Here is a 27,095-nt window from a genome sequence, read left to right on the forward strand (position 1 = left end):
TTAAAATGTATTGATTTCCAGTCACACTGGTTGTGGAAACAGCATCACAAGGTGAAGTGAGAGGATTGTGACATGATTATCAGGGCAGGAAATCAGAAAATCAAAATTCTGCTGCCAGAAATTATATTTACTATTTAGATTTACTTGCATTTAATTGTCAAATAGCTGTATATTTTACATTTGGCTAGAATTGAACTTGTATTTGTAGGTGAATGAATTTGATTAGTCAACTGATCTGTAACTTTTGTGCTTATGGATTAGTCCATTTTCAAGTAAATATGTAAAAACAAAAACATTCCCTTTTTCTGCTTTCTTGGATTTACTGTTATTCCATTTTTTCATTATTTCTCTTCTGCTGTTGTTTCTATAAGACATCTACTGATGTCCCAGCTGTATGTGCTGAAAAAAGGATTCCTCTTCTGTTGCACCTCTTGTTGCATTTTTATTTTTGTTTTTTCTTAGGGCCTTTTTGGCAAAGTTTTATTTTTATATTTTCAAGGGTCTAAGCACAGCTGGTGTCATGTTCTGCACAGATTGTAAAGCCCACTGAGGCAGATGTAACCCACAAACAAATAATATTTGTCCATGTAATATATGTTTTAAAATATTTTTCTCATAATTTCACACTCTTCATAATTCAGTTTTGGCAGGTGGTCACATAGATTTTTTTTCCTACAGCTGTTATTTTTATTACACCATTTGTTACACTCATATTTCTCCTTTATTATTTATATTTAACATGACCAGTGGAATTTATCAGTTCATCGTTTCTCCCCCTGAAATGCACACATGGATATAAAGGGTCTCATATTTCCATGTATCTTTAAGGTGCAAGTTGAGGTGGGGGCGCGGTTTGGGGGGTGAACTGGTAGCTGTGGAATTCTCTTCAAGGCCGCTAGGCGCGTCTCTGCTCCATGAAAGCTGCCGAGAGAGGCTTAGGGGCTGGAGGAGAGGAAGAGTGGCGGTAGGGAGGGAAGAGAGAGAGCAGTGAGAGAGAAAGGACGGTGTTTTACCAGCCAAGTACAGCTTGAATCGTGAGGAGCGGACGATGGGGGGGGGATAATCCTACTCTTTTTCTTGAACATCACCGTCATTAACATGTAGACCGATGTACGTCAAAAGACCCGGACGCAATGGTCTTTTCTTTCTAGGAGACTATAAATCTTATTATAGTTGTGAATAAAAACAGTTTGAACCAACAGCGGACTTGTTTTTATGGACTAAAATGGTTTCCTTCATTTGTTTTTGCGCTTGTGTAAATGTTGGACCACATTTAACTTGAGTTTTTACCCCCTGGAGTGAAAAGTGCGCCAGTCTGATTTCCTAGGCATATTTCCAACGCTTAAGCGTCGGGGATTTTTTTGGGGGGGGGGGGGGGGGGGCTATGTGGCTTTTGGAAGGAATGCACCTTACCCTAACGGGACGTAACGCACAGAGGAATATTGTTTGAGATGGGAAAAAAAGAAGCGGATGGGATCCTTCCTTAAGGGTAAATACACATTCACACATTCACTCTTGAATTCAGTAAGCTCCACCAGGCATTAAGACATTCTATTGTGGGATTTGACACTTTACCGGTAAAATCCAGTAGCCTAACTGCGTTGCTGATTTTCTTAGTTCATGATTTACTCAGCAGAATTATCCAGATGAGGTGATGGTGGACAAGTTCAGGTGGATGTTGGGAAATTTAATGCCTTTTCGCTGTGCATAACGCTGTTTCTGCTTAGTGGAAGGGGTTAGTAATGAGAAAAACTGCACCGGAGAGGCTGTTGGAAACGTCCTCTTCCTCTCCTTCTGTATTCCACTTTGGGTTCTCTCTCACTCTGTTCCAAGCGCATGGACGCACAGAGCTACACAGTCTGACCCAGGAAGCTGCGCAAAATAACCGGGGTTGAAAATAACGCTTTGGCTGGGACTCTAATCTGGGTGGTGAATTTAATATCAAAAATGTTCTCTTGTAGAAATGTATAAAATATCAACAAATTGTCGTTTACCATCTCCAGACTGTGCGCGCGCCAGTGAATCTTCTGTTTTATCCAGTGACTGTTCGTCATGAAATCAAAATCTGATTCATTCATGCCTTATCGGAAGTAACAATCCGAATTTTGGGCATTGATTCTGAAATTGGATTTATTAAAAGGCTCAGATTCCTTCTTGTGACTCAAATGAACGCAAACCTCCTCTTAGGCTGATTCCCGAGGGTGAGGATGGAGGGGGATTGAGAACAGCGTGTGCGTGCGTGCATGTGTGTGCGTGCGCGCATCGTGAATAGAGTCTCTCTATCCTCTCTCCGATCCAGGAGGAGGAGGAGGAGTAAAGTTGCGCCCGTCGGCCGCTGCGGGGGCACCATCACCATATAAAACCGGATGAATGCGGTACTTGTGTGTGCGAGCTCCTAGGACTTGTCACAATACAGATGAAGTAGAAAGAGGCGTTTGGATGCTGCGATGTGATTCTGGCAGACAGGCTTTAATGGCATTACCCCCAGCCCCCCTTACACCCATAGGTACACCTTGGACCAGCCTTTGATGGAGAAAGAAGGAGCTCAGTCAGAGATGTTAGTCATTGCTTGAGAATTAAATAAATTTCCTTGCAGGTGAATCTAATTCACAATAAGTAAATCATGCATATTTTTGTTCAGAGGCGACTGCCAGGCAGCACAGCAGCTCAAATGTTAAAGTGATTTCATTGGTTCAGATTTGTCAAAATATAGTTATGGTTGTTATTAGGAATTCTGGGTCTACTAGACTACCCGCCATCTCTTGTAATTGGTTACACCTCGTTTAGCACCTTACACTCCACCTGAATGTACCTCACTTTGTTCTCCAAGAATCTAACTGTATGAGAACAGACCTAAGACAAAAAGACATTCGGATGTAAATGCATAGTCTATATGGAATCCTACAATAAAACAAAATCATAATTAACCTGATAAAGAAATACAGATGAAGGGTGAAAAGCTTGAGATCGCATGTAGCCATGCAATTGCAGGCATTAAATGACACAATCTAACTGTGACCTTTAATGAAATTTTCTCCCTATCTTTATTTCCCCCCTCCCTGTCTTCTGTTTCCTGCTGCTTTATTATGTTCTCGTCGCATGATGGTGGAGGCTGTCTACTTGCTGTTACTGGGGAAGTTTGGGGGGGGTTGATGGTTCAGGTCACTCCCAGGGGCTTTGAGCTACAGTATGTAGCTCACCCACAAAAGATACCTACTCGCTACCCATGTCTGTCTTCATATTTTCTCGCTTCACATATTGCTCTGCTGGTTTACTCACATACTCCTCCTCTCTTCTCATATCCTCTCATCATATTGCCTCATCTACCATTTCTGTGCGTAGGAAGCAGCTCATTTGTGAATTATGGATCCCTTGTTGACTCATACTATGGTACTGTTGTTTCTGGAGAAAATGGCCACCTCACCCTAAGGTGACCTGTTCAGTTTTTAGGTTCTGAAGCTGGCCATTGAAATTGTTGTTGTGGCTTGAACTTTTTTGCGCTAATGAGAAATTGTCTATAATGCATTGCCTGTTGTTTATGCTGTATCAGTCGTTGATAACAAACAGTTCATTCAAATTTTGTGTTCTGAACAGCAATAATGACAGGTGGTTTGGAATAAACACTAGGTCCCATTGGTGCAGTTTACCTCAACTCTGCTGTGTTGTTTGTTGGGTTCAGTTTGTTTCCTAACATGCAAAATATGTGATGCATATGTATATATGCATCATTACTTTACAGTTGGCATCTTTACTCATAAGGTAGACTTATATAAAGACATACTGAAAGACCAGGGTTTATGGCAAAAATGATGGATTTTGTGTTCTAAGCCCCAATAATGATAGTTAGTTTAGTGTTACTGAGGCTTGTAAAATTCTGTCTTACTTTTTTAGCTTTAGGCATGTTCAATCAATCAGAAGTGGAAAGGGCAGAGATAGTTGGAAAACAAGCATGGCAGGGGTCCTTAAGGACCAGGATTGTGAACCACTGTGTTAGAATAAAGCTGAGAAGATAAGACAGAATTTTACAAGCCTCAGTAACACTAAGTGTTTTATTTATGACCGTACATTCAGTAAATGTTTCCCAGTTCAGAGATTGTGTTCATCCAAGGACTCAGACTACAGAGGTTTAGCCTTCAATCTGGGGGATAGTGGGGTGAATTTCCATTTTCTCCCCTTACAGTATGTCACAATCTGCAGAAGACTGATTGAGTTTATACCCCAAGAATCAAGCTCTAAACTATCAATGTATTTAGGTGTTTAGCAACCTGTTAAGCAAGAACATTTACCATAAAGGTGTTGGCGCTTTAGTGGCCCATGTTATCTCTTTTAGTTGTGATGTTTAGTTCTGATGAGAGATTATTTGCGAACGGCCAATCATGCATATAACTTACATTTCTTTTGCAAACTGTTTGTTATCTCATCCTGGTCATGTGGACGAGACATCACAAAGTGAAGAGAACATACATATTGAGAAGGAAACAGGTTTTTGGGACACTAAATGCTGAACACATTGCTTTTACTCTCAGCATTTTATTTGCTGGTTGCATTTGGGAGGAGACCTTGTTGACAGACAAAACAGTATAATTGGACTTGAAATGTGAGCAGCTACTGCTTGGAAAAGGAGTTACAGTTAGCAAAATACACTTGAGAATAACTAGCTATTATATGAAATGTGTTTCCAAAACCAGGTACAACAGTAATCTTGTATTTGAAACAGCAGCATGTCACTGAGTTAGCAGATAAAAAGTAGCCTTGCATAACATTTTTGGAAACCATTTAGTTATTGGACATTTCCCTCTTCAAAAGATGATAATATTGGTCACTTATTTTAAGGATACATGCAGTAGCAAAGGCATAACTAACATGACATTATATCACCTCAACAGTAGGGTGTATGAAATGTGTAATCTGCATGCCAATCATCAAAACTTAGTGTTTTGTTTTTTCTAACCATGAAGGTGATTTTTTTCCCTTTAATAATACATGTAGGAGATCACAAAATGCTTCACTGTTTTTGAGAATACGGTGCATTTTGGAAGATACTGATAACCATTTTTAAAAATTTTGATATGATGACATTTTTTTCTTTCTTGTCCAAGAGTAAAATGGAGATTGCAGTATATGGTATTGGTTGGCTGTAGAAATGTTGCAGTATATACAATATACTGAACCATAGTGATGAGGAAACAATTAGAATGTTGTAAATATGCCCGTTCTTTTCTGAGGCAGCACAAAATAAATTACTTATTGACAAATAGCACAAGAGGTTTCACCCAGCTAATCTGTGAAAGGGTGCGGTTTCCTATTCTCTTCCCCTGATACACTGTTGAAAATATGGGTTTTGCTGCTTGCTACTTCCGCTCTGGTAACAGAGTATTTTCACTAGATGGACTATAGATTGTTGAATTTGTTGTTGTTGAGTTTGAATGAATCAAAAAACAGTTACAGTTCTAAATGTGTAATGAGAATAGACAAAGCATGAGAAATTAACCCAGAAAACATCTGACATTGCATGTTATTGTATTTAAAATCTAAATTAGAATGCTAGTGCATGTTAGAATGCTGTCCATGCATTACAAATACTTTCTCCCCAGAGACACAATATTTATTTGCATATGATTGCAATTCCAATTGTTGGGACTCTAATCTGAGATGGTCATATTTAACAGCATACTCTAAATTCTAAAAGTTTTAATTGACCCTTGTTACTTTACAGTAACCAAAACAAACACAGTCCATTTACTCTTTTAGATATCTAAACACTTACTGCTTTAGTAGCCAACAACTGGGCTTTGCCATTTAAAATAATTCAGTAAATTTGTCTCTTTATGCAGTTGCCATCTTTACTCATGAGGTGAGCTGATATAAAGACATACCTGAGGACCAGTAATGAATATTGCTACCATTTCCTCTACATATCTTTATATCCATGCAAATCACAACCTCATCCTGTGTTTATTACAACTAGAAAAGTCTTGTGTTGCTCTGTAGACAACAGTAGAAATTTAGAAAACATCCCTTAACAAACAATAATTCTCATGCTGTGATATTCTTGCTAATACTGTGCTTCAACAGTTTTGGCAGCACCTGAGCTGTAGTAGGTGCACATTAAAACTCTGCTCATGGTGCTTCTTTTAATTATCAGAATGTTTTAATTGCATAGAAACTAAAACAACTTGCATGATTGGAATTAAAAAACCAATTCAGGGTTTTGAAAAGACAACAGGCCGTCAGAGCTCATCATATACAGAGACATCAGAGCAAAATGTAGCCACAATTCCACCAACAGGTCTATTTTAACAAATTCAGCGATGGATACAGTGGAGGAAACAGTTAAGTGAAATGTACCACCACATTCACTGATAGCTGTATGTTAAAAGTAATGACAGACAGAGGTGATTGCAAGCAAAAGTTTGAACCTTGTTCATGGTGGGCAGCTGCCAAAAATAGCAACAGTGTATTTAGAGGTCAGTTTGATCATCACATCTCTAGATCCCAGACCATTTTTTAAAAAATGTATTTATTTTTTGTTGCTTTTGTTTTTATTGTGTGAAGGCTATCTAGTTTGCAGAATAACAGTGTGAGGATCCACTCCTGGCATCTGCAGACTTGTCATGTTTGCTGTATGGTAACTTCTGGGCTCACTGATGCAGATTTATCTGCATGCTGTAATCCACAAGGGCAGGAAAGGGAAAAATGAGGAGGAAAGGGAGGAGGTGGTGGGCATGTTTAGAACAGACTATCCTGAAAGCGTAGACCCAGAGTTTCGAATGGGCATTTCTTCCTTTCACACTGCTATGAAGTAATTTTGTAGATCCCTTAGCAGGGAGAACATCAGAGAAATGGCTGGCAGCAGTAGATTATTTTATCAGCAGAAGGTTGAGTGCAGAAATTCAGTGTCACTATTCTCTTTCTCAGAATCAAATCAGAATTGGCTTAGTGGAGAACTACGCTCTGTGCTGTCTCTAAGAATTTCATCAGTTCTGGTTTCATCGGAAAGTTTTTTTTATTATAATACTGAAACCCAAGTAGCTTTGTGAAAAATTTTCACAATTAAAAAAAATAATGTTTTAGGTTTTCCCTGCAATGGACTGGTGACCTGTCCAGGGTGTACCCCTGCCTTTCACTCAAAGAGAGCTGGGATAGGCTCCAGCAGATACGTGTGACCCTAGTTAGGAATAAGTGGGTATAGATGGATAGAATTTTTAGGTTGTCATCATACATCTTTGGTTGGTGAATGTTAAATTGATCATAAAATCTCTGTTGTGGGAAAAACATCAGTGGTGATGATTCTCCAGTATTAAGAACACCAGTACTGGGTGGAAATACAACATTTGTTTGACTGTTCATCAAACTTGCTTCAGTGTCTGTCCTGAAAATGGCTCCTGACAAACAGGTCTTTATGGAGTAATGGAAATCTCTTTCTCACTTATGGGATTTTTCCATTAGCACTACGCGGCTCTACTTGACTTGTCTGTCTTTTGGGTTTTCCATTAGAGGATAGTACCTGGTTGCAGGAACTTTTTTAGTATCTCCTTGGCCATCCAAGCGAGAGGAGCTGATATTAACGTCAACAGACTGTGGGACACTGATTGGCCAGGGATTGACGCCACTAGAAGAGTCATGCGCTTGACATTCCACCGTTTTTTTTTCCCCATTTTTATAGTCTTTAGCGAGGCAAATGGCTAACACTACTCGCAAAACAGCACCGTGACCCTACAAGCAGGTACGTTTTTTTCTGTGCTTTGTGTTTGAATTTTGTATAAAGGATGTCACAGCAGTTTTTTGCGAAATCAGCTAAAATGCAAAATGTCTTTAGCCAGGTAAAGTACAGTGGGTACGGAAAGTATTCAGACCTCTTTAAATTTTTCACTCTTTGTGTCATTGCAGCCATTTGCCAAAATCAAAAAAGTTCATTTTATTTCTCATTCATGTACACTCAGAACCCCATCTTGACAGAAAAAAAACAGAAATGTAGAAATTTTTGCAAATTTATTAAAAAAGAAAAACTGAAATATCACATGGTCATAAGTATTCAGACCCTGTGCTCAGTATTGAGTAGAAGCACCCTTTTGAGCTAGTACAGCCATGAGTCTTCTTGGGAATGATGCAACAAGTTTTTCACACCTGGATTTAGGGATCCTCTGCCATTCTTCCTTGCAGATCCGCTCCAGTTCTGTCAGGTTGGATGGTGAACGTTGGTGGACAGCCATTTTCAGGTCTCTCCAGAGATGCTCAATTGGGTTTAGGTCAGGGCTCTGGCTGGACCAGTCAAGAACGGTCACAGAGTTGTTCCAAAGCCACTCCTTTGTTATTTTAGCTGTGTGCTTAGGGTCATTGTCCTGTTGAAAGGTGAACCTTCAGCCCAGTCTGAGGTCCTGAGCACTCTGGAAGAGGTTTTCTTCCAGGATATCTCTGTACTTGGCCGCATTCATCTTTCCTTCAATTGCAACCAGTCGTCCTGTCCCTGCAGCTGAAAAACACCCCCACAACATGATGCTCCCACCACCATGTTTCACTGTAGGGATTGTATTGGGCAGGTGATGAGCAGTGCCTGGTTTTCTCCACACATACCGCTTAGAATTAACACCAAAAAGTTCAATCTTGGTCTCATCAGACCAGAGAATCTTATTTCTCATACTCTGGGAGTCCTTCATGTGTTTTTTGGCAAACTCTATGCACTTTCATGCACTGAGGAGAGGCTTCCGTCGGGCCACTCTGCCATAAAGCGCCTGCAGTGATAGTTGACTTTGTGGAACTTTCTCCCATCTCCCTACTGCATCTCTGGAGCTCAGCCACAGTGATCTTTGGGTTCTTCTTTACCTTTCTCACCAAGGCTCTTCTCCCACGATTGCTCAGTTTGGCTGGACGGCCAGGTCTAGGAAGAGTTCTGGTCGTCCCAAACTTTTTCCATTTGAGGATTATGGAGGCCACTGTGCTCTTAGGAACCTTGAGTGCTGCAGAAATTCTTTTGGAACCTTGGCCAGATCTGTGCCTTGCCACAGTTCTGTCTCTGAGCTCCCTGGGCAGTTCCTTTGACCTCATGATTCTCATTTGCTCTGACATGCACTGTGAGCTGTAAGGTCTTATATAGACAGGTGTGTGCCTTTCCTAATCAAGTCCAATCAGTTTAATTAAACACAGCTGGACTCCAATGAAGGAGCAGAACCATCTCAAGGAGGATCAGAAGAAATGGACAGCATGTGAGTTAAATATGAGTGTCACTGCAAAGGGTCTGAATATTTTTTTGACCATGTGATATTTCAGTTTTTTTTGTTTTATAAATTTGCAAGAATTTCTACATTTCCGTTTTTTTCTGTCAAGATGGGGTGCTGAGTGTACATTAATGAGAAATAAAATGAACTTTTTTGATTTTGGCAAATGGCTGCAATGACACAAAGAGTGCAAAATTTAAAGGGGTCTGAATACTTTCCGTACCCACTGTATATCTCATGGTAAGGTAAGGTAAGGTAGGTAAGGTATGCAGGTAAGGTATGTCTCTGAGCCAGGTAAACAGGATGTGTGAGATGAACTCAAAGAAACTTCAGAAGTAGCTGCTTTAACAGTCACACATTTGATACCATACTATGAACATACTGCAAACAGAGATGTGTTTTCTGTGACAGGAGCAGTGTTCAGCCCAGTTTTCCCTGGATTATGTTCATATTAGATAATTCTTTACATGAACTCCAGAGCCAAAATTGAATGTCACCAATAGTAATTGTGTCTCTATATGTAGTATGTTTTACTTTCATGGAGGATTTTGTGACAAGCAGTTTGCAGGGCAGGTAATTAAGAAAAAAATAATCATTTGTTCACTTAAATACCAATACCACCATTACCAAACAACTTTGTGACCTCACAACAGTAATTAGGTGGCAAAGAAGGACGTAGTGTCATGGTGTGCAGAGGTTGCAATAAATTGCTGGGTCAACAAATCAAGACTTTATTAATATTTTTCTTTTCTTTATGATTAATCAGAAAAAATATTTTTTGAATTCATAATTTTGTCAGCAAAACAAAATCATAAAAATTTAGTGCTGCTCTGCCGTGACAAGAGATTGTTTGGAATTTCAACTTAGAAATTACCTAGACAATTTATTAAAATAGTTTCTCATCAGTTTTCTTCTATGGGAGATTATGGTTTGTATTCAATCTCTTGGTAGCAATCAATAGTACTGTCAATTTTGCAGATATTATGTGAAAAAAGGCAATAGAAACATTGAAATTGGTGCTAAATAATAAAATATTATTATCATTTGAAACACTGACTCACAAGAAATTACTTTTGTGGATTATCAGCACCCAGTGAGCACTAGGTTTCTTAATAAACAAGGAAATGATGACGTTGTCTCCCCTTTTCTGTGTCTTGTGTCCGTCCCTGAGGGTGTCACTTCAAAAGCTTCCATACATTTGTGTTAGCTGACAGCTCACCTGAGGATGCAGCTGAGAACAGACTGTGCTGGTAGGCTGATAGGGCTATTAAGGTTACATGGCCAGGGAGTGTGACTGTATATATGCGTGTGTGTGTGTGTGTGTGTTCAGGCAAGCATTAGTAAGATGAGGGCTTCTTAAAAAAAAAAAAAGAGTACAAGTGGAGCAGCATTAATAGACTCCCCTGTTTCTATGAGACAAAGCTATCAAGATTTTCTTTCACTATTTTCTCTCTTCTATGTATATAGCAGTATAAGTTGATTCAGTTTGTTTAATGCCACAATGATGCTGTTACTTCAACACTCCACTGGTTTACCTACTGGAACAAAGACAAAGCAACCATGTGGTTTCCATATAAAGCTAACCTTATTTTAACTGTGATGCACTCAGGAAGCACATGCAAGCATGATGTCTGCTCAGTCTTTTAATTTTCTCCTTTCTTCTTTTAAGTAATAGATAATAATACCAATGGATAACAATGTGCATCTGAATACTCATCATTGTGTTTTGGTGATAGGACTGCATATGGAGGATTCCTAATAACTGTCAGGAAATATTGAACTTCTTACAGGAATGAACTGTGCAAGTTTTAGGAAAGCTTTATTCATCCTCACTTAATTATTGGTCCTCTATGGTAAATTTTATCATGTGGGTAGTGTTGGATCTGGATGTGGTTTATAATATGCTTATTATTATTATTATTAAGTTATTTTTACAATTGACATTTCCAAAAGTCTTCACACAACACATATTATCCACATATTATAGTAGCTTACATTATGACTTTACATACTCCTTTCAAATCTGTTAAATTCACATTTAAAACCTAATTACTGTAATTTAAATGTGATATGTTCTGCTACATTAAAAAAAACAAAAAACAAAGTCAAAGTAAAACTTGGCCCAGGTGAAAAAAGGATAACATTCATTCATTTCTGTAACATATTCTGTAACAGCACAATCCATGAGGAAATGTCCTGTTTTGTTTTAATGGAATGCTGTTTGTGCCTAATAAATAAATAAATGAAATATGCTTCAAAGACACTAGTGACTCATATTGTAACATGATGTTAGTTTTTTTTAGGTTAGTGTGTTCAGATATTGTCAGTGCTCTGGCACATCACTGAATTATGTACATGTGCATCCTGTTTCTGTTTGGTTTGGTTCAGAATAGATTACACATTAGGTTCACTGTCACTGAGAATTGGACTCCTTTTTGTGATACAGAACAATGTTTTGCCAAGTGGCTAAACTCAGCTGTCTGAGCAACAGACCACTTTAGGGGACATAGAATTAAAGAAGGAGACTTCAAAGTCCACAGAAAGGGAATTTTAACTTTATACCTTGAAGTCAAAACTTCATCAAAAACTCATGAAAACAAATTTCAAACCATAGCTCCTGCAGCAGCCATCACACTCCCCTATAGCTTCTAGCCTCTTTAGGCTTCCATGGCACCACAGGGAGCCAGGTTTTCAGATATGTACCTCAAACCAACTGGCTAATTATGTCTTGGAAGAAGACTTCTACCGAAGTCACTTTAGGCATAACACAGGTGGGAAAAGAAATGAATAGGGTATAATGGAGATGAAACGTAAAAGGTTTGAAGCAAGACATAATGATGCAACATACCAGGTTCTGCAAGGTTTGGGTGGACAAATGAGAATATTTTAAGTGTAATTGTATTGACACTTGAATGTGTCTTGTGTGTGCCCGTGTGTGTGTGTGTGTGTGTGTGTGAAAGAGAGAGAGAGTTTTTTTGGAGGCAACTGGGTACTCACCTGTGCCTCTGACCTGAAGGGATCTTTCTCATGCTGAGCCAGTGTGGTGGCAGTAAAAGCTGATTTCTCGCCAGCCCATTGCTTCCCTATTGACCCTACTGGCAACCAGACACAAAAAGTCTGCCAGGTGAACAGAATACAAAAAAACAAGAAAAGCTTAGCTTTTCCACCCCCCACGCAGATAACACCAGTCGCTTTCCACTTTACGCATGTACTCATATAACAGCCTGCTTAGTATGGATGCTGACCAACTTTGGCTGAAAGAAAAGATCCATTTTCTACTCAGATGACTCAGTCGAGTTGACTACAGTGCAGGCAGATTGGTGCTTAATGCACTCATCTTATATGTGAGATTTTTAGGCTGATGTAATGATCACAATTTAATAAAAGGGTGGGTGAGTGCTGGAGAGATGTCCATTCTAGTCTTTTAGGCACATTCAGTTATAGCAGTATTGTTGATTTTGATGTCTTGTTTTTCTTAGTAACCTTTACTGTGTAGTAAATAGAGCATGTGTAAAGTTACTGCATGCCTGCAAAGAGGTGAAGAGGATTGAAACAAGGTGCAGAGGATGAGGAGCAGATCACGGCAAGGAACTGAGCTGACATATCCTCTTGGTTCTTGTATACCTTACTGCTCCCTAGGCTAGGATGTGAGTGTTTGTGTGCTTGCTCACGTGGGCTGTGTGTTTGAAATGCTGGAGGCTCAGTGCTGGAGTTTAACTCTGCTCGTAGGAGCCGAGGGCACGCAGCTCACTGATGTACACTGACAGGCCAGAACACAGGCTACATTCCCCGGTCAACAGCCTGAATAACAGTCAGCCAGCCTCCTCCATGAGCAAGCGGCCTCGACACTGACTGTCAACAGTCAGCAAACAGCCTGGAAAACAGACAGATTACTTTGTTGGAAAAACTGGAAACAGTGTGAACAAATACAGTTACTGGAAAACAGACAGTTTTATTCCATTTACACTATAGAATTTTGAGAATCCATGGCATGAAACATTTGAAGACCGCTGTATGAATATTTGGTGTTACCAGAAATGACCCAAATAAAATCATACAGATATATCACTCTAAAGACACGAGAGAATGATGGCAAAGGGGGGAAATGATGTTACAAAAGAATATGCTTTGGTGTGTTTCAGTGAGCTGCAGAACAGCTGTCTGCCATTGCTGAGTGTATAGTGTTTTACTTTAGTATGGCGTTATTATCCTTTCAAAAGTCTTTAGTCATAATAAGTGAAGTAAGTGCAGATGGCTGTCATGCCACACAGTATGTCTGTATGTGACATAAAGAAATAGAGACTATTACCTTAAGCGACAGTAACTGAATACCTTTTTCCTTTCATGTTGTTCTTACATGTTTGACCTGGAGCTGTATAGTTTTATTTATCCCAGACAAGATGATACATACTCGGCTACCTCACTAATTACTTATTGTTCTGTAATGTTGTTGCTGCCACTTCACTTACCCTGTGTTACTGCTTGCTGCTCCACACAATGATTGTTGCTCTTATTTTCTGTGGATATTAAGAAATATGTTTCTTGAGTGTGTTTCCTGCTATTTGGTCAAAAAAGTGATTTTAGCAGACTGTTGATGGGTTTGAATAGAGAAAGAACTGCCCATGGCTTTTAGTCTACATGCCCTTTGTGCTGATCGTAATTACACCCTTTCAGATGTCAAAGGAATCTGGGCTGGATAGACACAAATTGTGGGTGGTCCTGCCAGAATTACATACCTATAGGATGATTGTGTGTCTCATTATTGTAAAATACATTGCCAACATTGTTTTTTCTTTGACAGTGGGTTTGGGTTATACGTTATAGAAAACTGTTGGAAATCTGTCTAAAAATGGTAATTAACTAATTAAGATTATAGCTGAATTTTTAAAGCCTATGTTGTGGAAATTTCTTCTTTAGTTTGAGAGTTGCTAATTCTCAAGTGTGATGAATCATTTCAGGTTTAATCACGGGCCTCGAGAGGACGTCCTTGCAGAAATCCTCTCCCTCTGTGTTACAACACCAGGTTTATATACAGTACTGTGGACTAATCCTGAACAGACTCCCACATGTTTGTTCAGGTACCTATCTTCATCCTTCTTACCATCAAAGAAACAAATTGTTGGCAGTTATTTACAACCCTCTACACTAAAACACTAAACCAATAAAACAGATAGAACCACATACCATCAAAGGGTCAAGCAAACATTCAACCCCCACATTGGCTTACTATCCAAATGACCCTTTGCCCTGGTGTAAAATCCTCACACCTAGTAAACATTCCTTTAAGGAAACAGGTAGTTACACCTCTGATATGAATTTATTTCTAAACCACTTTGACATAATATATTCCTTAGCCAATTACCTTTGATTATTTAAATGCCTAACATCTACCTATACCGTCACCCTATTTCTAACCTGAACCCTAAAACCAAGTCTAAAACCTATGATCAGCTGCAAAAGGAATGTCGACTAGTGAAATAACATTGGTATTGAACTAAAATTTGTCCACACAACCACAGAAAGACACACACATCTGGTTGTCTCAGACCAATGACAGGTTGAAGCTGGACAGACCTGCCAGCTAAGCACATACATCAAACAATCATAAACACCTCTTGAATAAATCCCATGCACAAGCCCTGCACAAGAGGTGGAATGAGATTCCTAAAATAGACAAAGGGATGAAAGGATGGCTAAATACTATGGAATAGTGAGAATTTATCACACAACAGCAGTGAGTGGAGAGATGGATAGATGGATGGAGAGATGGATAGATGGATGATGGCAAATAGAGGTAGGATATGGCTGAGACTGACTAAAGCACAGGCTGATGGAGTGTTTAGCTGGGTGACTGACTAAGCCATAAGTCTTCTGTGAGCCCTTATGGTCTGTCTCTTTCTCTCTCTCTTTATCTGTTCTATCCTTCTCTTGGTCTCTCTAAAATAACACTATGTTCTGTGTGGTGACAAGCCAGGATGAAATGATTGGCCCTTAGTTTTCCCCTGACTGCCCTCTCAGATAATCAGTACACCTACTGGCTGCCTCCGCATGCTGACTCTACTTTATTAAAGCCAGCCTCTCAATACATTATGTTGCTGTGGTTAAGTGTCACTGCTTTGACTGGGTTGGGTTTGAAAACTTTGCAGTTCTTTGACTTTCTGTGGCATATATATCCCTAAATTTCTTTTCAGTCACTTACTGTAACTGGAGTAAAGGCAATTACTTTATGTATACCCGGGCACTATTTAGACATAAAATGTGATGCTGAGGTTAGCCTGACAGAGAGAGAGGTGTTGAACAGTTTGGAACAAATCAATTTTTGGATGGCAATTCTTACATTGTGAAATATCAGTACAAAATACATTCCTCTGTTACTTAGAATTAACTTCAAAAAAGTCAATTTAAAACATCTTTTGAAACCTACAAGAAAAAAAAAAAAGAATTTAAGACCCTTTAAATACTGAACCAATTGTTTTTAGTGGGCAGACTGATATTGACATAGTATCACAATAAATGCCTGACTAAGAATATACTGCCAAATTTGATCCATTATTTATATAACAAAATATATAGCAGGCCTGTACAGTATGTTAGTGCAGCATTCACATACATAAACTTTCTATCCATATCAAATTTCTAAAACATGTCCTTTCTTGTTACTATTAAGCAATTAAGCTGAAGTACTGAAAATACTGAAAATTGACTGTATATGCAGATCTTCCACAAATCTCCCTGTGGATTTAACTTGTAGTCAAGCTTCATTTGCTTTGTGTCTTTAAGTATGTTTAGACTGTTCCAGGATATATGATGGGGATGGCTGTCACTGACTCCACATGCTGCATCTGACTGTCAGGTCTGGGTGGAAATGCTGGCTGCTGTGTAGCTTTCATATGTCAAGGTTCATACCCTGCTACTGGCTACTGGTGAACTGTGACTTTATAGTTTTCACTAGAAAAAAGTTCTTTTTTTTCTGTCCACAGAATGTAGGATCAGATGAATTGCTTTCCAGTCGCAGTCTGGCTCAGTCACAGGTTTCAATGTCTCTTGGAAATGTCTTCAAAATCTGTTCATGTAGCAGATGTGTTCATAATAGTTTAGGACTTGTTTTATTGACATTTATTTATTTATTGACAATACCAGCTTGAAGGACACTTATATTTGGTAACAGATGTTTTATGGCTAAAAGTTTAGAGGAGCTGCTAAACATAACTTCTCATAATAAATTAATAGTGCAGATAATATCATAAACTCACCGGCCACTTAATTGGGTACACCTTGCTAATACCTGGTTGGACCCCTTTTGCCTTTAGAACTGCCTTAATTCTTTGTGACATAGATTCCACAAGGTGTTGGAAACATTCCCCTGAGGTTTTGGTCCATTTTGACATGATAGAATCATGCAGATCTGTCGGCTGCACATCTATGATGCCAATCTCTTTCCACCACATCCAAAAGGTGCTCTATTAGCTTGAGATCTGGTAACTTAAGGCAACTGGAGTACAGTGAACTTATTGTCATGTTGAAGAAACCAATTTGAGATGATTTGAGCTTTGTGGCATTGTGCATTATCCTGCTGGAAGTAGCCATCAGAAGATGGGTACACTGTGGTCATAAAGGTATGGACATGGTCAGCAACAATACTCAGGTAGGTTATGCCTATGCTTAATTGGTTAATTGGTACTAAGGGGTCCAAAGTGTGGCAAGAAAATATCCTCTACACCATTACACAATGAACAGCAGCCTGAATTGTTCTGAAATCAAGACTCATCAGAAATGGTATTCCGCATAGTTTGGTTGTAATGAGTTACTGTTGCCTTTCCATCATCTCAAACCAACCCATTCTCCTCTGACCTCTGACATCAACAAGGCATTGTTGTCCACACAATTGCCGCTCACTGGATATTTTCTCTTTTTTGGACTATTCTCTGTAAACCCTGTGTGTGAAAATCCCAGTAGATCAGCAGTTTCTGAAATACTCAGACCAGCCCATCTGGCACCAACAACCATGACACATTCCAAGTCCCCTTTCTTCTTCAACCTGATGCTCGGTTTGAACTACATGCCTAAATTTTAATATTTTTTTTTAGTCATTGAGCATTTAAACCCAAGCCATGATTTTTCATACACCTTCACATAGCTTTTGTACCTCAGTCTAACGAAAGCATATGTGGTCCACTTTTATTATTGTCACAATGTATGCCAGGTATCTTTCACAAACCAGTGGCTTATGTTGTTGACTTGGTGTTCTTCTGTATGTACAGACCCTTTGCAACAAATGGATAATTTGATTTCCATTTTTATACTAAGCAGTTTTATTAAATATTCTCCAAGGAGTTAATACACATGCAGGACTGCATCATATTTTCTGTGCAAACACGTGTGCAGTGCAATGTCCCAATACATGTAAGTTATCATTCCTTGTGGGGACTTTGACATGTGTTTCCTGAGGACTCACCTGAATCTTTATCCTAACCACTACTTGCTTCACCCTAACCTGAAACCTAACCTTAAACTTACGTTTTTCACATGATCTGAGGAAAGCTGGGTCACCACAATGTGAGTGTGTAAACTAGTTTTGGTCCCCACAGTGTGAGTAACATATACACACGTACAAACACAGTCACATGTCACTTTCATAGCTGTCATTGAGCATTACTGAAATGGCAGGCGTGTTGCTGCAGGTTGCTGTGGCTGATCTGAGCTCATTAGAACAGCGATTCCGACTGAGGGGATGCAGCAGGGATTTGTTATGCCGTTATAGCATTCCTGCCCTGGCCAGGAGGTGAAATTGGTGGAGATGAAGTGAAGGATGAGGAGCAATGAAAGGATGAGGGAAAAGTAAAGGAAATAAGGTTTAGGGGTGCCAAGCAAGAGGAAATTTACCCCAGAGGGAAGAAGAACAAAATGTATGGAGAGAAGAAAAGAAAAGAGGAAATGAAGGGGGAAAAAAAAAAAAAATTGATAATGATAGAAATTGATGAAACAAAAAAATGAGAAAACAGATGTGGAGTTCAGAGGGAGGACAACCAGATATAAGTGGAAAAATGTGTAGGCTTGATGAAGTGAATAAAAGTGTAAAAAGAGGAGAAATAGGAGTGGAGAAGAGATGAGGAGATGAGTAGGCACAAAAGATAAGATGAACACTTAATTGATCCTTGCAGGGCAAAGCAGGAAATCACAAATGAGAAATGAGTGGAACAAAACAGAAGAAATTAGATGAAATAAATATGCAGAACCTGGACATGTTAAGTAGAAATTAAGGAATGGAGAATGTGCACAAGGGTATGAGATAAAATCAGAAAAAAGTTTCAAACTTTTCAAGATTTATATGAGTTTGTGTATGCATTTTATACCAGACTGGAAGATACATTAGTGCAATACATATAATATGATCTGCACAGATATGAAAGTATATGCATATGTATAGCACAGTGGCTTAAAATGTGGTACCCACTTTAGGAGAGAAGGCAGGAACATGGTGGAAATGATAATGAGGAAAAAATAAAGAAATGAAGAGGTGTGAGTGAGCCAGTGAGGATAGGAAGAAGAGGGTGGGAAGGAAATGGAATGAAGACGTGAGGTGAAGATAGAAGGGGGATTTTCCAGTCGGTTACCCGGTCCCGATCACGTGTGAAATTTGCTCTGAACACCCGATGGCATTCAATCACCAGTGAAGTGAAGCAACGAGGAAATTAACGCCCAAGTAGAGAGAACGGAACAGGGAGAATGAATTCAAGTATAGGAAAAAGCAGACTTGAAAAAAACACGAATTAAACATGAATTTATGTGACATTTTACAGCAATATTCTTCATGTGGTGTGTTCGCCATAAAAGCATTTGTGTTGAAAAGTGCTGCATAGAATGGCTTATGAAACAAGTCATTTAGTGAAATGAGTCTAACATCCTACTTTTTGAAGGCAAATTAAATAATCAGCCAGTGAGGTATGGTAATTCTATTTTTACACATTCAAATGAAGTAATTTCATTCTTGTGATCAAGTTTCATATTCTGGTTGCAGTAATTTGTATATTTCTGCGTTGTTTTAAAGGATTCAGTATTTCAGTAAATGAATCAAACAAGAGGAAGTGCTGTGGAAAAAGCTCCAATTATTTATTCACCTTTTTTCCAATGTTAAAATTATTTTAAGACAGTATGGTTTATATTAACCCAGGCATGATGTATTAGTGCATTTGAGGATACCTGATAATTTGTGGTTTAAAGTGCTTTTTCATAATAGATAAGCTAGAATTTAATTTGAAATGCATTGAAATCCATGTTCCAACTGCCAAAAAATAAGGGAGCTGATATTTGATTTTCCTCTTTCTTTCATGATTAACAAACAGCTGCACTGATTAATTACATTATGTTTTTCTTCATTAGTGTTTGGTTCTCTATATTAGTGGTAATGCTGTGGTGTTGAATATAAAGACTTGTCATAAAACTACTCTGAACTTTATGGTGGACTACAATATATGTAGTGCACTACAATGCAATGCAATGTACTACAATTCAGTGAACTACAATATATGCAGTATACTAAAGCACCAAACTAAGTGAGAACTTTGAATTTTAGAAATTAGATTCTATCAAAAATGAAATTGAAAGAAATGCAAGACTTTGTCATTCAGGTTCTCTTTGTTGTAGTAAATTTCAGTATGAGAAGGAAGTTATATCCATCCTTCTGACATAAATTTCAGTATTGTTTGCAGTAAGGAGTTGTAGCTTTTGTTCTTTATTCTGATTACCAGTAGCTTCCACCTAAGCAGTTGCTAGCCACATTGATCTGATCCTACTGGACAGAATTTTTCTGATAATTTTATTGTTCCTGTTTTTCTGGCTCTAGCCCTAAAAATTGGTATGCCAATTCACTGTTTATCTAGCCAATGGGAAATAGCTGCCACTAAGATGTGGGCAATGGTTCAATGGGATGCAGAAATAAACAGGCGAGGGTAGGGGGACAAGACTGGAGTTAAAAAAAAAAAAATGATGACACAAAGAGAAATAACCAAGACAGACAAACAAAACAGATGGAGAACTGGCAATCTAACACAGTCATGTGGCCACAATGATTTAGTTTGAGTCAGCTGATGCAGATGGAGATTCATGGATGGCGACACATACAACAAAGCAGATACATATGGTTATAGCTCGACTGTTTATCAGAGCGAACACTGCTGAAGAACACTAAATGTGAGTTAATAATGTATACTACTGTAAATGTGGTGCAAAATTAACACAACTTGAAATATGAATAGTTAAAAATATACTAGCAGTTACTAAGTGTCTCTAAACAAAAAACTAACACTAAAATTGGAAGGAACAGAAAGGTTGAAGGATATAAAGGTAAAGGTAGATTTAGATCAATACAGACAAAGAGGTGAGAAAAATAGAAATGGACACAGAGAGAAACTGACAGCCTCAGACGTTTGGTTTGATCTGATGACAGGCAGACAGGGAGTGACAAGAGCTATTGGCAGCGTCACGCACGCATTGATTTGAGAATAGAGTCTCTCTGTTGACAGCTACTGACTGAAGCTGCACCTTCACCACCAATAGATTCATGCACTTTGGATGGAATTATGATCCTGCACATTGCATCAAAATTTTTGGCAGGAGAGGGATCCACTGCAGCGCCAATACAAATGAAATTGATATGTTATCCCTGTGCCACGAAACATTAAAATAATCCAGTATATTTAGTGGTGAACTATAACATGTGGCTAGCCAGTTTGCTTTTGGTACTTGATGTTACTCAGCTGCTTGGAAATAATCTTGTCATGTTGCTCTCCTCTGTTTAGCCTTCAGCAGTCTCTAAAAACTCTTGCTTGAATTGTTTCTGAACGTGTTTTTGCAGTTGATTGCACAGAAGCTCTTTACCATTATCGCACTGTTACTCATGTTTTCTGTGTGAATGCATCAAAGGCAGATGCTGACTGCTGTGTGTTTACCACCCATGGGGGAGTGATTGTGGAGACTTCCAGATACAATAACATCACATGTATATCCCACAAACAAACTCTGTTTCTACGCACATACACACACACACACACATTTAGGGGTTACAGACCTTAATGTGTTGGGTAGTTTGTGTTAAGGGTTTGTGTGCTGTAGATTCTTGCTAGATGTTTTTGCCATGCAAAGAAGTCGTGGTGGGATACTTCTGGTCGAGGGCAGCAATACACATTTGCTAATTGCCACTTACTTTGCAATCGCTACCACGTATTTACCTGAAGAAGAACAAAATAGCAAACACATGGCTTGTCAGATATTAATGTTAATGATATACGTTAATGTGCTAAAATAAAATAAATAAATATATAAACATTGTTCAGGGGTCCCAAACATCAAGTCCAAGTCACGTCTCAGATCTCTGGTCACAAGTCTCATGGTTGCAATGTCATAATAACCAAATTTGATAACAAACAGGACTGCACTTGCTGGGACGTTGGCCATGTTTACGACACTAATTCAGTGTACTGCAGGTTACAGTCACCTGTGGTAAGGTTTGCCATGAATGGGTTGTGCTGACTACCAATAGAGGGCAGAAATATGCCTTTGCTGCATCTATTCTGCCACTTCTTTACCATAAGAAGAAGAAACAGTAAACACACTGCTTGTCAAAATAAAATGAAAAAATATATAAGATAAAATATATATTGTTCACAAGTCCCAAACATCAATTCTGAGCCTGAAGTCTTTTGTTGACGAGTCTCAAATCAAGTCTCAAGTTACTGTGTGTGTGACTTAAGCGACTTGAGTCGCCATCTCTGGGGTAGGGCGACAGTGTGGAGGACTGAACAGCTTTATCTCAACACAGACAAGCTTTAGTGAAAAAAAGTGGGGACAAAAGACATTACAATTTGAGAGAAATGTTTTTTTCTATAGCACAGATACATGCAAATTGACAATATATACCCTTCAACATACAGTCATGTTAGCCTTCTCTCCAACAGAGTTGCTCTGTGAAAGCAATGCTTTAGTTTGTGTGATATTTTAGTGAAAAGGGTGATGGCATAGTGTGAGATAACTGATGTCTCAGTTTTCAAACACATCACTGAAATTTATCAGTCAGCTGCCTTTCAGATGTTACATATTGCACATCAATAAACGATGCAGTGCCACCATGGGGCCACAGGGCAAATCAGTACTCAACATAAGGTGTCAAGATTTGACAAAAAGCAAATACGCATGTTTTTCTTTTGCTGTTAAATGGCCAGGGAATGACTTGTTGACTGGTTTATGACCTCTTCCAGTAGATCGTGTGACTGTGATGACAAAGAGCAGCATGTAATTCTTTCTCTCCAGCCTCGCTGTAAAAGTACTTGTAGCCCAGCCACTTGTAAGGACTCATTAACAAAACAGTGGAACAATCAATGGAAACAGCTTCCTTTTCAGTGCTGTCTCATTGCCTGTCGCCCCTGTTGTCTGTCTGCTATTATTCTGAATGCGCTGGTTCCCTGTTTCGCATTTGTTTATATATGTAGAATTTTTTGGTGTTGTTGCTGATAAGTGGTGGTTTGTTTAGAAGCACGATTGCTGGGAGGAGGGGTAGGAGGGCTTCTGTCTGCCAGTTTGCGTTGGGAGAATGAAAGAGATGACTGTCAGCTTCATCACCATGTGTGCTTTGAGTTCACAATTTTCTGTGTGATTTGACTGAAAAGAGGCACTACAGCTGGGGTTACTTAGTCTAACTCAACAGATGTTTCAAAGGGAAAAATGGGGCTTTCTGCTGCTGTTTCTGAGCTAGCAGATGGGAAACTCAAATTGTTTGCTCCCTTAACATTTCACCTTCACTCCCATGTTGTTGTCAGTGGACCGACTGCTGCCTGTGTCCCATGAGACCTCACAGGAAATAACATCAGCAGATGCAAACTGCCACATCCCTGGGCAACCTTAGAAAGACATTCACACCAATATTCAGTGTCACATTCAGTCTTTTTTAGATATAAAATGAAAACAAAGATGTGACAATGGGGAAGATGACATCTTTTCATGTTTCTAATGCAATTACACATTTTTGGTTACTTTTTTCAACTAATTAAGTATCATATTCTAATGCAAGGCATTTGCTCAAATTTGTCTAGTTAAGTGCAAAGATCTTTGGGCATATGGAGGTTAAACAGTAAGTGAGCTTACTACCACTGTGGATAATTTAGGCACCACATTTTCATCACATAGTACAAAATATTTGTAAGAACAGTAACATTAAAGCTACTTTTAGTGATGTAATACACAATATTAATGTCAGTTGAGTTTTTTTCTGTTAAATGGTGTTTTTCCTTCCATCACCAAGTGCTTGTTCAAGAGAGATTTGTTGGAATTTCGCTATCTTCTGTCCATGTTGTGACCTGCCTCACATCCAGTGTTAGCTGCGATTGGTTCCAGCCTCATTCTGACCCTTTTTAAGATAAGCAGTATAGATAATGGATGGATGAATGGTTGGATGGATTTTTATCACTGGTAAATGAAACAAATTAATTGCTTATATTTTCAGGTATTTAATCTACTGAATCAATAATTATAATTTTAAATATGCACAGTTAAAAGAACAATTGAAATGAAAGTTTCTAAGCTGAAAGAAACACACAAGAAACCCTTTTATGACCTAAAGGATTTATTTCTTGTCATAATGTAATATTCAGTCTGCAATTTTCCATCCATATACAGAAAACAGAGGTATGTTCCACTGGTTTGCTTGTTTGACATGACCCAAAGGGACCATTTAGCATGCTTCAGTTTGCTAAAAGTAAAAGAAGTTTAGTAGGCAATTCTTCTGTGTCTCTGGATAAATAAAAAAAACTGCTGACTTTTAAAGGCAGCCAATGAAGCAGTTTATCCTCTGGCATCAACATGGCAGCTAACATGATTTTACACAGGGAATATGGATTGCATAAGGATCTCATACACACAATGAAAATAAACTATTTTTTGACTGTTGTTGGTACATCTATCAATTAAATTGAATGGTTCTCTGTATTTCTATCTGTAATTAAATTGTTTTTAAATATTCAGTTTTGCACAATCGCTTTGTGCAGCAATGTTCCTCATTAAAACCACCACTCCACACATGATCATCACAACATCACATTCAGGTTTTTGTTCACAAATACAGCAGGTAGATTTAGACATAAAATTAGATCAGGTGATTGAAGTAAAGCTGGGTAATGAGTAAAAGCCAGGCTGAGTATATATAATATACAGTATATTGGCCAGCAAGGGTGTAGCCATAGTATCAGTTGAGCATGCAACACAATTATGGAATTGTCCCAACAACTCAACAGTTTGTTGTATTTATATATCATTGCATTTTACACACAACATGGTTGATCTAAATTACTTTACAGCACACACTCACATTTATACAGAACCAAAAACAGAGAATTAAATACAGACAGATCATTACCGATCATCATAAGTATTCAGACCCTGTGCTCAGAATTGAGTAGAAGCACCCTTTTGAACTAGTACAGCCATGAGTCTTCTTGGGAATGATGCAACAAGTTCTTCACACCTGGATTTGGGGATCCTCTGCCATTCTTCCTTGCAGATTCTCTCCAGTTCTGTCAGGTTGGATGGTGAACGTTGGTGGACAGCCATTTTCAGGTCTCTCCAGAGATGCTCAATTGGGTTTAGGTCAGGGCTCTGGCTGGGCCAGTCAAGAACGGTCACAGAGTTGTTCTGAAGCCACTCCTTTGTTATTTTAGCTGTGTGCTTAGGGTTGTTCTCCTGTTGAAAGGTGAACCTTCGGCCCAGTCTGAGGTCCTGAGCACTCTGGAAGAGGTTTTCTTCCAGGATATCTCTGTACTTGGCCGCATTCATCTTTCCTTCAATTGCAACCAGTCGTCCTGTCCCTGCAGCTGAAAAACACCCCCACAACATGATGCTCCCACCACCATGTTTCACTGTAGGGATTGTATTGGGCAGGTGATGAGCAGTGCCTGGTTTTCTCCACACATACCGCTTAGAATTAACACCAAAAAGTTCAATCTTGGTCTCATCAGACCAGAGAATCTTATTTCTCATACTCTGGGAGTCCTTCATGTGTTTTTTGGCAAACTCTATGCACTTTCATGCACTGAGGAGAGGCTTCCGTCGGGCCACTCTGCCATAAAGCGCCTGCAGTGATAGTTGACTTTGTGGAACTTTCTCCCATCTCCCTACTGCATCTCTGGAGCTCAGCCACAGTGATCTTTGGGTTCTTCTTTACCTCTCTCACCAAGGCTCTTCTCCCACGATTGCTCAGTTTGGCTGGACGGCCAGGTCTAGGAAGAGTTCTGGTCGTCCCAAACTTTTTCCATTTGAGGATTATGGAGGCCACTGTGCTCTTAGGAACCTTGAGTGCTGCAGAAATTCTTTTGGAACCTTGGCCAGATCTGTGCCTTGCCACAGTTCTGTCTCTGAGCTCCCTGGGCAGTTCCTTTGACCTCATGATTCTCATTTGCTCTGACATGCACTGTGAGCTGTAAGGTCTTATATAGACAGGTGTGTGCCTTTCCTAATCAAGTCCAATCAGTTTAATTAAACACAGCTGGACACCAATGAAGGAGCGGAACCATCTCAAGGAGGATCAGAAGAAATGGACAGCATATGAGTTAAATATGAGTGTCACTGCAAAGGGTCTGAATACTTATGACCATGTGATATTTCAGTTTTTCTTTTTTAATAACTGCAAAAATTTCTACATTTCTGGTTTTTTCTGTCAAGATGGGGTGCTGAGTGTACATTAATGAGAAATAAAATGAACTTTTTTGATTTTGGCAAATGGCTGCAATGACACAAAGAGTGCAAAATTTAAAGGGGTCTGAATACTTTCCGTACCCACTGTACTTGTAGTGTCCCTATCATTGTTGTATATTTTTATGGCTAGTCAGTTGGTTAAGGTTAGGTAAAGACTACAGTGTCTTGAAACATGACACAGGAGACAGGCTTGCTGTGAGTTACCTATAGTGAAGTACATACATGTAAGTGTGCTTTCTGTTACTGTATTTAACATACTCATCTGACTGATCTCTTTATCCTCCTGTTTTTTTGCATCTCTCCATCTGAGATGTGAATATATACCACTGAGGAGAATAGGATGTGTATTTTCATATATAAATATGACCTACAGTATGTTAGGCTCAGAAAGTGTGTGTACACATATCTTCATATACGTGTAATCACATAACTTCCTTAGCTCATTGAAGGGTTTCTGTGTGCATCTATAGGTTTTTAGCCAACTGCACAATTTGTTGTGTGTGTGTGGCTAAATAGGACTTTCTCCATGTATGAAATCTGAAGGTGAGCTCATCCAGGTGGAACACTGACTCTTAAGCAGTGTGAATAAAAAGATAAACACATACCGTGGATGACAAGCCTCCATGTTCTACATCACTCACACACACAAAATAGATTCCTGCTCAAATTTCTCTCCTGTTTATTTTGAGGCAAGAAATTCATTTATATTTATTTCAATTTGCTTCTGTACCACTTTTGTGTCCCCCCAGATGTTTTTTTTTTTAACTAAGCCCATTCTGTTTATTTTAGGGTTTACTACTATTACTGAGCATTTAGACGTAAGGAAATAAAACACTTTTCTGTTCTCTCACAAAATGTTTGCATTCTATTGAGAATAGTTTACTTGACAAATACTGCTGCATGAAAGCCTGATGTGTTATCACCTTTGACCTCCACCTCCTGACATCCAAATGTGTCCGAAGAAATTTAGAATGTAACTCATTTCCTGTATTGTGTTTTCCATAAAACACTACCAGAACAGAATCAATGGGTCTGCACACTTTGCGCACATGGCACAGTAGCAGTAACACCATCAATTATTTATATCTTTTTCTGTGACACCGTGATCTTACTGTGGCCTTATTAACGTAGATGTTTTGGGGT

The 27,095-nt window shown here is 38.9% G+C and overlaps 1 protein-coding gene across 2 annotated transcripts in view; it reads left to right on the top strand.

Annotated features, from left to right (window-relative positions):
• Window positions 1-1,385: 1,385 nt before the first annotated feature.
• Window positions 1,386-27,095, top strand: part of nlgn1 (neuroligin 1) — a 340,091-nt gene continuing 314,381 nt past the window's right edge. For both annotated transcript variants that reach the window (XM_026305296.1, XM_026305297.1), the window contains exon 1: window positions 1,386-1,489. The gene's annotated coding sequence lies outside the window, so the exon portion shown is untranslated. The remainder of the gene's footprint in view (window positions 1,490-27,095) is intronic.

The sequence above is a fragment of the Mastacembelus armatus genome, chromosome 4 (assembly GCF_900324485.2).
Source record: "Mastacembelus armatus chromosome 4, fMasArm1.2, whole genome shotgun sequence".
In the NCBI taxonomy this organism is placed as follows: Eukaryota; Metazoa; Chordata; class Actinopteri; order Synbranchiformes; family Mastacembelidae; genus Mastacembelus; species Mastacembelus armatus.